We start from the raw sequence: 12,245 nt of genomic DNA, 5'->3' as shown, positions 1-12,245 counted from the left end.
AAAACTCTAGTTTGAGTTATTAAGCATGTTAGCTAGCTGAGGCAGAGTGGCGGTGCTAATCATTCAGAACAGGCTTCGGCAATATAATTCCACTGTTCCAGATCTCAAAGGAAGGAAGGTCACGTGAATCTGCACTTTATGTATTTACAAATCACACATAACTAGTTTCTTTGCCAGGAGAGAGCCAGTTCATAAACAGCACATATTGCTGTGGGTGGGGGTGTTGAAGGAGAAAATATTAACAAACTCGGGGTTCGAGAAAGATTGGAAAACACACTTTAAAACAAGGAATAGTGTGCAACTTCCAAATGCCTTATCATATAATTGCCAGAGGACTGACATGACATTTACTCTGTGAAAATTAATATTTAGTAGAATCTCCTTGTCATTTAATGGATACAAAAGGCCTAGAGGGAACATGTTAACTATACCTTCAGATCACAAACAAGGCTTCCCTAACTCCCACTTCTTCCTCACCCAACTTTCCCCATGCCTCTCCCCTCTGGTCGTCACATCTTCTCCGATTGTGTAGTCACATTCAGGTGGAGGGCAGTCAGCATGGCGAGTTGGATCAAAGCCACCTCCATAGGATACAAGTGATCTCCACACTTCTGCTTTGTGATATAGACCGGGCCCCATCACAGACAATCAAGTAAAGCCTCAGCATGAAGTTGGTATAACCCATATTTTAATATATTGTTCATTACTATGGCTATGAAAGGGTACGGTGTGTCAAAAAAGGCAAGTGGAACTTCATCGGGCCCCTTCCTACCACCAAATTGCACCCTACACGGTTGCCGAGTCTTCTGTGTATAAACAGATATACGAATAATGGCACTGGCTGCTGTATCGTTGATACGGTTGATGGAAAAACAGAGAACGTGTCTATGCATCCAGCCTGTAACGATGGTTTGTCGTCACTTGGGAAACTACTACACCTGAAAAAAGAACAGGAGCTTCACCGCCTTTACTAAAGTTTGTAGGTTCTCTGGCCATTTCTTCTAGTGAATCAATGGTTTACCGTTGAACCAGAAAACCTTGGTTGTGATCCTATGCTGCCCCAATTGACCAAATTCTGGGATCCAGGTAAAAACCGTTTGCCGTTCAGTACAGATTACTTGATCACCACAATTTCAAAGCCCTAAACATGCATTTTCAACTGCACATTAACAAATACAATATACTGTCTCTAACAAGTGAAGACACAAACCAACACTGAGGCTCGAACCGGCAGACACTTCAAATGTCCACATTTGGACAAGACGGGAATTTCCATGCGCAGATTGACTACCTTGCCACAAAAGGCCCATGTTCTTTAGGAGAAATGGATCATTGTTGCAGTGTTCTATTTTTCTTTCATCAATTACACATTCTCTACTGGGGCCGCAACACACACAGAAATTGGAATTCACACATTTTGAAAGCAGAAATCTGTTCCCATTCCATAACAAAGGAATTCAGTAGCACGACAAAGAACAGAGTCTGAGAGCAATAGGCAGCTCATTTTCTGGGCGTAAAGCCCAATACCATTGACAGGCTACAGACGTGCACGCTATCGCAGGGTGGATCTGGTGCTCTTTCGCAATCACTGAAACAGGCGTTCAACTCAAAAACCTCTTCATTAAGTGATACTGTACATAGATAAAGAGAAAACTGTCCAAAAAAATAATAATAATGATTAGTGGTCCTCTTGCTCCATCAGTAACATGGTTGCCAGGGTTTCTGGTGGGCAAGGGTGTACTAGGATGCTCTCACCTCCATCTAGTGCTACAGATAAGATTTGGAAGAGGGAGAATTTTACTCCCAATTTTCAAGTTGGGAGTAAAATGATTTTTTTTTTTACAGGAGTAACAAATTCTCAATGGGAGCATTCTATAAGCGGGTACAACTATATGTTTAAACTGGAAAACAAATGTTTTTGTAATCATTTCTTTGCACCTAGTTATTCATACAAATTAAAAAAGATACAGGTTTACCATCATTACTTCCCAATCGGAAGTAGCGGTTTCATCTGGTGGTCCCATGTGCAGTACTGCAGCAAATTGATGAATGGAGCTGTGTCGGCAAAAGCAGGGGCACTAGGTGTTAAGTGTCTGTGTTCTACTTTTTGTTAGTATTTTAACACCCCATATTTAGGGAGCATTTGGCTATTTTTAGGGAGTAAAAGCAGCCGATACACCCCTTATCTGTAGGGCTGCCACCATGCCTCATCTCACCTGGTGGACACTGTTTTATTCGGAGCTAGAGCTCTATAGACGGTTTTGCCACACCCTTCCAGCTGTGGCTCTCCTTAAACCCCTTCACATGACCCTTTCCATGAATGACAAATTGGAGCTGACGGTGCCCTCTGCAATTCCCATCATTTCCACACTAAAGCCCTGCGGTGGTCATTTTAGTAGAGCGCTCACTGGTCGGTACATTTCACATTAAAACCTTTATTTGTGTAATCAAACACTTAACCGAGGCCCTACTCAAACACCTATACCACACCTCCAAAATAAATTGCACTTTATTTTTTACAAAACCAACAATTTTACATTTTTCTCTGCAGCTGGATATTGATGGCGGTCATGCAGACTTCAAACTCCTTTAAAACTTTTTTTTTTTTTTTTTAACCAAAGACTGGGTATCTTGAATAGCTTGCAAGTTACCCGCTTCCTTTATTTTCACTAGAGGAGAATTTAGGGTACATGGCTTGCATCAAAGACTTTCTGTGAACCCGCAGGAAGGGGACGGGGGCGCCTCAGAATCCCTTTAAAACACTGCACCAACTTATGCACAGCTGCAAACCAGATTTATGTAGCGTAAAAAGGCCAAGAAAAACCCAAGAAGCCACAACTATGCCAGTTGTTATCCAGACGTCCTGCGACAGTGCCGTCACCAACTGCACACAGCAGGAGGAATATTGGCTCTCCTTTAGAGATGGTCACAAAGGGAAATAACAGCCTGACTCGCGAAAGCTCAATTTCAAACAGGTGGGCTTGAGGCCTACTATGCAAGGCACATCTCGCTGCATCTCCGAGCGGCAGAAACCACTGCACAATTACACCCTTTCCAGCGTAATCACAGGGAAGGGGAGCAGGTGTGTCAGAAATATGACAATTTAAGAGCCCCTGTAAAAGCGCAACAGGTATGACTGCACGAGCGGGTAAAGATCTATTTTTTCAATTCTCTTTTCTTTGCGTTATTTCAGGATATTTCCAAGGAGAGGAGTTCCCTGGTAATCGGCCATATACACAACGCAGGCTCTCTTCAGGAGCCGCCTCCAATTTTAGGTCCTCTTTCTAGCAAATGGCGCAACACGAGACATCCTGGTAAAGGAAGTGATGTCATACCTGCTCCTCCTACATGAGGCACAGGAAATTAAGGATTCCCCCGTTACTTCCCCCCCCCACCGAAACTTCAACATCCAATTATGCAAAGTTCAGTGGACAGAACTCATTCATGTGATCAAAGTAGCTTCTCGTTTTTTTCCCCAATAACTGCTGTCAAAAGCATTCCTGCCCAGAGCATGCGCTTCCATAACATAATGACCTTCTAGATGTGCATCTATACAGTTTCACAAACCTGGTCACTAGAGTGCACAAAAGCACGTTTGGGGACTGTAAAATGGACTACACAAACTACCCCTACATTAAGACATTGCACTAGAAGCCAGTGACTCCGTTTACCGTGTACGTCGGCAGAAACCTTGCAAAGTTATCCAGGCCTAGCAGCCTTCTGTATTTCCATCAATGGTGGCATACTGCATGGGTAACCACCAGGGTCTTTCCAAGTATACAGCAATGGAATCTTAAAAGGCTAGTCCTTCATCTACGGTTCTCTCCAATCCCATCATTGACGGCATAAAATCAAAGCACATCACTTTGTGTTCCCCACAGAGTTCTAGTAAGGAAACAGAGGACTGACGTTCCTTACCACATGAGAGCAAAAAGTGAGGCTGTGGATTGTCAGTTGGTAGCCGTGGACGCCATGCTGGTGGATAAGTATCCAGTAAGCTGCAATGGTTAGGTGACGCGTTTCTTCCAGCAGCGTGGCATCCAGGGCCGACACTGTTTCTGGTGGAATGTTGGCTCTCTAGTTCTTTTTAAAAACTCTGTGGTATCCCCCAATTTCATCTATAGAAGGTTGAATTCAATCGCACAGGGTTCTCATCGGGGCGAGCAATCACAGCCTAGAACACCTGAGGCACTCTCTTATTCCTTCAATGGAAGCCTACAGCATCAGTCAATTTTCTCAGATTCCCACCAATAGAAGCCTGAAACACTAACTAGTCACTTGGGAGTCACACATGAAATTAAGCAAAGGTTGTGCGCAAAGTATGTAAGCCATGCTGAGGAAACAGGTCCACCACACTGACAGCAAGAAACATCAAATGCATAATGTACGCATGTCAGGCTACACACACACAGGAAACACCATCTGAAGATGAAGCAGTGTCATGGAAGGGCAGGAAGACACAATTAGCATATCTGAATGAAAGGTGTTGGCACAAGAGTGATTCGATCGCTTTATGGACCCAGTACATCAAGAAGAGCGCCTTCCAGGAAAGGCCCAGCTGCCTGGTCTAAATTTGGTCTGATTACTTCTAACCTGGCCAGGTGCTGTCTGTTCCAAATTTAGAACAAGAACTGGGCCTGGCCAGTGCTTCTCCAGGCGGGATGCATTTCTAAGCAGATCTTCACACTGGGCGGCCATGCATATGTACAGGCCTTGGAGAGGGGTGGGTGTTACATTTTCAGCAGCCCTGACAGTCAACACAAAGAGAAGCAGTGGAACAGCCCCTTACCTGTTCGCCTATCCCAGGATTACGGCGCGCCGAATCGGCACATGCCAAATTCCCCAGATATCCACTGTGCTTTTTCGGAGCTCCGCACCCGATTATCCCCTGCAAACAAAGCAAATTGGAACAAGGTTAGATCAGCGAGCACGCCCCTTGCCTCCAACCAAGCAATCAGAAGCGTATGGCTCCCGCGTCTTCCCGGCCATCTGCGCTGGGAAAAGAATTTGTTTTTCAAATCGCTGTGGCACACGTGCAAAAGGGCCGAGCGGTACCGAGCTTGCGTGAAAGTGCCTCCCCACCTTGCAAAACACGTTTCCCAGGGCCGACAGAATCACCCACATTTGTGGCGGTTTCTGCGAGTTTGTCCATCCCTGCCTAATGACAGGTTATGGGGGGGGGGGGTGCTGGTAAATGTCATGGCAAGTGACAGCCAAGTGCCCCAGCGAGCTCAGACGCGGCCCGATACCACGCCCATGCAGGAAGGTTGGGCAGAGTACTGGAGCTCCGCACGCCATTGCACAGGGGGAACCAGCTGCAGTGCACGCGAGTGACGGTCCACGCACAGGCTCGCAGCACGCACGGACAAAACCCACCATCACACCCGGAAACACGCAAGCAAGCTTGTGCGTGCGCTCAGGGATCCACCGGCGCACACACACACACACATTAGCAAAAGTCGTCGCCAGGCAAATGCACAAAACAGACGCACAAGCTCCACATGCAGACTGCCTACCGCAAGTGGGAGCGCGTGCAAGTAGCACGTGGAAACCCTGTGCGCACTTGCAGACGCTAGCAGAACAACTCACAAAGACTTGACCAGAAGGGCACAGACACGCGAAGTCCTTCGCCATTGCATGCATAAACACACACACACACACACACACACACACACACACACACACACACACACGCGCGCATGCGCATGCACGACCAAAAGGATTTCAAACAGGTACACCCTTACATGCACACACATTGAGTTTTTAAGCCGCACCACCACAGTGGTGTCAAAGCGTGTAACCCTGTTAGAGTTTACACATGTTTCACATGTGGGTGTATCTGCATGACTACAGACTGGCAAACAAACCCCACTGATTTGCAAACCTGCAGACAGGCAGACATCGTACACAATGGGTTCTCCAGTAAAATACCCAGCAATACCTTTAACTCTTTTGGAATCTGTACCAAAAAAAAAAAATACAAAAAAACACTCCACCGAACGTTACCCCGCTCCCCACCCCACCCAAACGATACGCCTCAAATAGCCACCAAATCTCTGTATAGTGAATCTGACTGGGTTTAAATAAATATGGAGGGCAGAGAAATGGGGTTTGTGATGCTGAGGGTGGGTGTGGGGGCTTATACAAATCTTCTTGCTCAATGCTCCATAGGGACGCGGTTTATTTTATTTATTTATATTTTTGAATTTGTAAAGCGCACTACAGCCCAAGGGCATCGAGGCGCTGTTGTAAGAAAGCGTCTTCGTTACTGTTGATGCAGGAGTTCTCATTAATAGCTTAGAATGACAATTACCAACTTTGACAAACTATAGGACGACGACGGATCTGGCGCAACCCAAGATCCAATAATTGAGAGCATTCTATGGCCCATCACTTTGACTCGTTTGGCACATCCGTTTAAAATCTTGCAAGAGATCTTTTCCCGCCTACTCCTTCCTTCCCCAAAACTGGAAAGTTTGATGCAAACTCAAGGAGTTTTACTTTTTGCGTTGGCTTTCCACTAGCGAAAACGCGCAGTCATTGAGCGGGCACACAGTCTAAAATCACGCCAATAATTTGCTTCAAATTTGTTTTAGGGGTGCCACAAAGTCGTGCAGATGTGCCTTTTGCTGGGCTGTGTTTGCCAAGTGAAAACAACTGGACTGATTTGTACCACGTAGCGGGGTGTGCCTGGCAACAACATCTTTTAAGCATCTCCCACAATGCATTGCTTGAAGCTGAAGCACAGATTTTTCAAAAGCAAACCCTCCAGCACCATTTTGGATTTTCACGAGGCTTTGCTTTAGAAAAGAAAATGCCATCTAGAAAAAAAAGAAACAATGTAAACTTGTTTTAATTAAAAAAGTGGTGGCCTGTGAGAGACGTGGCAGCTACAGTGCATTTCATAGAACAGAGTCAACTACAGTTGTGTTACCCTGCTTTTCTGGGGGTACTTGTGTAGCCGTGATTAGACCAGCCCTTTCACATCAAAAGGCTACACAATTTCGGAGTTTTCATATGAACTAGTACATCAGTGCAAGCAGAATAGAGATTAAGATGCCCTTTGAAGGGTGTGCAGTAATAAAATCGCGGCAAAAAAGTTCAAATCACAGCAAAATTGCTGTGGTTTTGCCCGGAAAAGGTGTACCCATTATACCCATTTAAGGGGAGCAGGGATGCCACCAGCTTCCTATAATGTGTCCGGGGCGCTGCAGGGGTATCCCCCGCATCCCTTGCATGGATTGCAGTGGCAAAACCATGGCCTTTTTTTGCCGCCATTTTAATACATGAAACCCTTTGAAGTTCTGTGCGGTTATTGCGTTCACAGCATTACAATTGCTGTGATGAAATGTGCGCTAAGATGGCGCTTTTTGCAAAGGAACGCACCGAGTGCTGTGTTCCACAGAAGTGCAAGGTGCAGGTCCTCCATTACCCCTCCCATTCCCCTATGACCCTGCACATCCCTCTAACAGTCCCTCAAGTGCATTTTTTGGTCACAGTTTCTTCCCTCATCTCTCTTTCTTGCTCCAGCCTCCCTTCCTCCTCCTGGTCCCACTTTTTCTTCGTCAATGGGTGGTAAAGTGGGGCATGTGGTCTGTTCAAAGGCCATGCCCCAGGCAAAATAGCCATTTTCCATGGCCACAGGACATCCCATTGCTCACAGACCTGCAATGGCGAGAGCGCCATGATGCATAGCTTAAGAATACACCAATAAAATAGTCGTCATCAAATGTTATCAAAAGAAAAAACTTATTATAGCTGGAGTTAAATAAGGCAGAACAAAATCCTTCAAGATCAGTGGAAAACTTTTTTTTAGCTGAAGTGATGTGAACGTGCTAGTTTAACAAAACACTGGGAAAGCCACGTGCTCTAGTTTTCAGCGATGACATCAGTAGGCTCATGGACTGCACACCAGGGCTGCTCGGCGTTAACGGGGCATAGCTTTCAACACCTGTTGAATTTCAAGGGGTTGGTGGCCTTAAATTGGCACCTTTATTCCCACAAAATGTTTACGATTTTGAGGGTCTTACGTTGGACATAGCAAATCATCAACAAGTAGGTTAAAAAAATGAAATGCCACAAAGCATATCCAGCAAAATACAAGCCAATCCCTCCGTGTTTGCATAAGTGTGAACAAAGTTTTGAGGGGTTCTGGGGGGGGGGGGTGGAGGGGGGTAAAGAAAGATGTAGGAGCGAGGATAGAGCAGAGTAAGGAAAGCCAGACGGGACCGGGAGGGCAAGAAGGTGGGTTGCTGGCAACAAACAATATGCAGTCAAAAAGCCTAGAGCACTGTAAATCAGTCTACATGCAGTTCCGTGAAGACTGACCGCACTCATGTCTTTGTTCGTCATCTTTGCCGATGGATACCCCATTTCTCCAGTTTAGCAATCGTATCTAGATCTAAAAGTCAGTGGGGCTGATTCATGGAATTATTTGCGCCGAAAAACGGGGATTTGCGGCCAGAATGGCGCACAAATCCCCGTTTTTCGGCGCAAATCAGCCCCAGTGTCCACTTGTGGTTTGATCTTTGCTTTCCATATCTTTAAAGATCAACCTTTTTGCACATGCAAAGGCTCCCATTGGGCATAGCTGTTGTCCTTTATCCTGGAGGTCCAGTGAGCTTGTTGAGCACAGGATCACCAGTTTTGATGCAAGGTTAATTTGGGCTCCCAATCCACTGCTTCAGTCCAAAAGTCCTTCACTTGTACGCAATTAAGCCTGACCCTTGAGATCGGTAGAATCAAAACCGGTCTTTTCCCTTGTACTTTGAACACATTAGCCAGCGCCCATAACAATCGGAAAATTTATTTTTGTTGCATCAGGTGGATTGTATGGTCACCGGAGTAAATATTTCACGGGATACCCTTCTTGACGTCACTTCATGCCATTGAATTTCAAGGGTTTTGTTCTGTGGACCGATTCACCTTAACTGGCACTTATCTGCAGGGTTTTACTAAATATGTACATGTTCATATACATACACACACAAATCCATATATTGATGCACAAATCATCAAGAGGGTAGGATTTAGCAACAGTTTGCTAATCTTGTAAATGTACTGGTTCACAGGATGTATATACTCCCACCAAAACAAATTCACGACTAATCTTACTGCAAAAGTGTGTTCTATTGCCCTCTATGCATGCAAATCACTTTTTCCTTCACAGAAAGAAGCAGTAGACCGGAGCAGTTAGAAGGCAGGAGCGCTTGCCTTCTCCAGCCCACAAAGCAGCAAGGAAGCCATACCCCACTTATTTATTCAGTGAAGTGTCCTGCTCTTGAATCTACACTACGTTACCACCAGCGTTAAGAAATTATCTTCAAGAAGTACACTTGCATATCAGCACCCTTGCCAGGATTCGGCATGTACAGAGAGATCACTGCCAGCCCAGGTGCCAACATCCAACCCACTTCCAGAGCATATACGGACTTCAACGACCAGGTCAACAGAGCCCATTCAAATAGAGGCAATGACTTTATGATTAACAGAACCTTTTAGAGTGCTGCATTAATCTGCTTCTGGGAAATTATGAACCCACTGCATGAAAGGCGGCACTGCGCCATCAGAAAATTGTGCATAGCCACATGATGACATTATATAAGGACAGTTATGATGGGATAGGTCATTTATAACACGCTTAATACCCAGAGGTTTCCAAGCCTAGACCCGGGGATCGAACCCGTGTTGCTCGTGTCATCTTGCTTCCAAGGTGAGCACGCTCCCCCTGAGCTATCCTCCCGAGAGAAATAGTCACTCATGGAAAAGGGGGAAGAGGCTTCCACTCTGACCGAACAGCAAGACCACACTTGCCAGCACCAAGGTTGTGGAACTCACTCAACGGGTCCACCTCTCACCAGGTCAAACCACTCACCAACATCTCACATTAATATGAGCATCAGCCAAACGTCACAACTAGATTGTATGCACAGGTGGGCGTTATGAAGTGAACGATTCCGATTATTAATTTACCAAACAACCATAAATAAATGGCAGCTCATGCATCTCCGGCAGCAGCTAGGTACCAAGCTCCCCCGAACACTAAGATTACCTTATTGCCTCAGGATTGGACCCCAAATCTCAGTAAAATTGAACATGATGTTCACTTTTTCAAAAAAAAGATGCATTTTGGGATGTTCTCCTTCGAGGCATTTCTCAACCAAATGAGTGGATGAACCGACCATCTTGAGAGGGAGTGAGGATGGCTTGGCTCAGTCAATCAACAATGCGTTATCTGAGCCCAAGAAGCAAGACCGTAGCCAAGAGCCATGCCACCACACTAGCTGGAATAAGAGGAGATTTCTCAGCGATAACAGATGGCATTTGGCTGACTGGACAATTAAGTGTCAACACAAGGCTTTAAAGTCACACCTAAACCCAAAACTAAAAAATGATATTCAGCTGATTTGCGAGGACCAGGGTCTTCCCCCCCTCAGACAAACTCATCATTGTATTTACAATTTTTAGACTTTAAAAAGCATGCCGTCTTGTCTTATATAGACGCCGGGGGGAAACATTTCAAGTTGCAAGCATTGAGTGAAAATATATATTTTTCGTTTGATACATAACTTGGGGCCCACTTATGAATGAGGTAAAACAGAACTAATGTATAATAAGAAAATTGTCTCTAACAGTCTCTTGAGGCGAGGTTGCCCTTATAAAAATGCTCGATCTTAAGACAGCGCAGCAACTAGGACGACGCAACCTGATCAGGCATTTGTTCCAAATCCATGAATTTCAAAATTTCTCAACTCACGTTCTAGATGCTATTACATTTGTCATAAATATGGCAGATTATAAAGAAAACTGATATGAAGACATAATAGCACTTTTTGGAACAATAGGCAGCACAGCCAATGTTATACCACGAAGAACATAACGCAAGAAACCCAAAGTCAAAACATTCGTAAAAATTAGAGACATTTCTATGAAATTCAATACATTTTGAGCATTCACAACATTAAACCAACATTTAGAAAATGAAAGAATTCAGAGAGGCTTACTCATATGTATAATGCCAGACATCAGTTTTAAAGAAGATGAAGATAGAGTTTTAAATTGGGAGCAAACACTTGATGAAGATTCCAATTACACATGATAAATGTAAACATGACAAATTTGAAAAACATGCACAAGTGGTGAAAAAAAAAGACATTGAGGATATGAATTTACCGTATGCCATAACACGGAACTATGCAATACTCAATTGTATAATGACAAATTGCCAAATTGAGATTAAACTTAAAAAACCAAGAAAGTCCTATAGGGAATAAAGAGATTATACAGGGAAGAACAAGTATTTTTCTAAGTAAACATGGCAACACTAAGTATATAGATCATCACACAAAAATCTCAGATTTGTTATCTTTAAGTTCATAAGTAGACTCAAGTGGTAGGAACAGTGACAACACTTAAAATACGTGTACTGGTCAAACAGAACCTTCAAATAAGTCACGTTTTTTAGAACAAAAAAAAAGGCACCAGAAAAAAAGGGAACAAAATACCAAAAATGAGACAACTTAGTGGAAAGACAGGAATTCAAGAATGCGAGGAAGTAGGGGAGATAAGAAAAACAGAATACAAAAATGTGACCATTTCAAGTGGAATGATGACAAGACTAAAAAGAAAAGTACGAACAAATAAAGCTTCCAACCCACTAGGGATTAATTTAAGCAATGTCAAATTAGACAAACGCAAGAAAAGAGTATTAGAAAAAAGCCTGCGTTTTGTCCATTTACAAGAATGGAACACGTCTCAAGTGTATAAAGATTTGCTTAGGTTTACACGCAAACTGAACCTCTAAAAACATTTCATGAACATGGAAACACGTGAAGGACAGAGGCTGAACCAAAGTCAGAATTTTCAGTAAAATATATTAAACACATTGGGCCTCATTATGACTGAGGCAGTAGCTGTGCCATTAAATACCGGTACGGCTGCCGCTGGAGTCATGAAATTACCAGCAACCGTCAATGGGCAATTACCAGGGCATTCCAGCCCCGCCAGACCCGGTAATTGCCCATTGCTGGGATTTATTACTCCTCATTCCCATTTGAGCCCCACAGGGCTCAATGGAAATGTGGAGGCCGGTAGCACCGGCACCTTTAATAACGGTGCTACCGTGTAGGTCTGCTCGCGGGTGCCGTTCGCCCAGCAGGTCAGACCTGCCAGGCTGAGGCACCCGCGAGCAGACCTCTTAGTTTGTTAGTGCGGCAACAACGTTACCAGCAAGCATACTGGTACTG

The 12,245-nt window shown here is 44.4% G+C and overlaps 1 protein-coding gene across 5 annotated transcripts in view; it reads right to left on the bottom strand.

The window, feature by feature from the left end:
• The window catches only part of ZMIZ1 (zinc finger MIZ-type containing 1), a 706,997-nt gene that overhangs the window by 581,198 nt on the left and 113,554 nt on the right, over positions 1-12,245 (bottom strand). For 4 of the 5 annotated variants that reach the window (XM_069611024.1, XM_069611019.1, XM_069611015.1 and 1 more), the window contains exon 2: positions 4,790-4,888. The gene's annotated coding sequence lies outside the window, so the exon portion shown is untranslated. Of the gene's footprint in view, positions 1-4,789; positions 4,889-5,082; positions 5,105-12,245 lie in introns of those variants that run through there. The other variant, XM_069611016.1, reaches the window with a different exon arrangement.

This window comes from Ambystoma mexicanum, chromosome 8 (assembly GCF_040938575.1).
Source record: "Ambystoma mexicanum isolate Mex_15411 chromosome 8, UKY_AmexF1_1, whole genome shotgun sequence".
NCBI classification, from domain to species: Eukaryota; Metazoa; Chordata; class Amphibia; order Caudata; family Ambystomatidae; genus Ambystoma; species Ambystoma mexicanum.
Note: the sequence above shows the minus strand (reverse complement) of the source record. Positions and strands in the feature narration are given on the sequence as shown.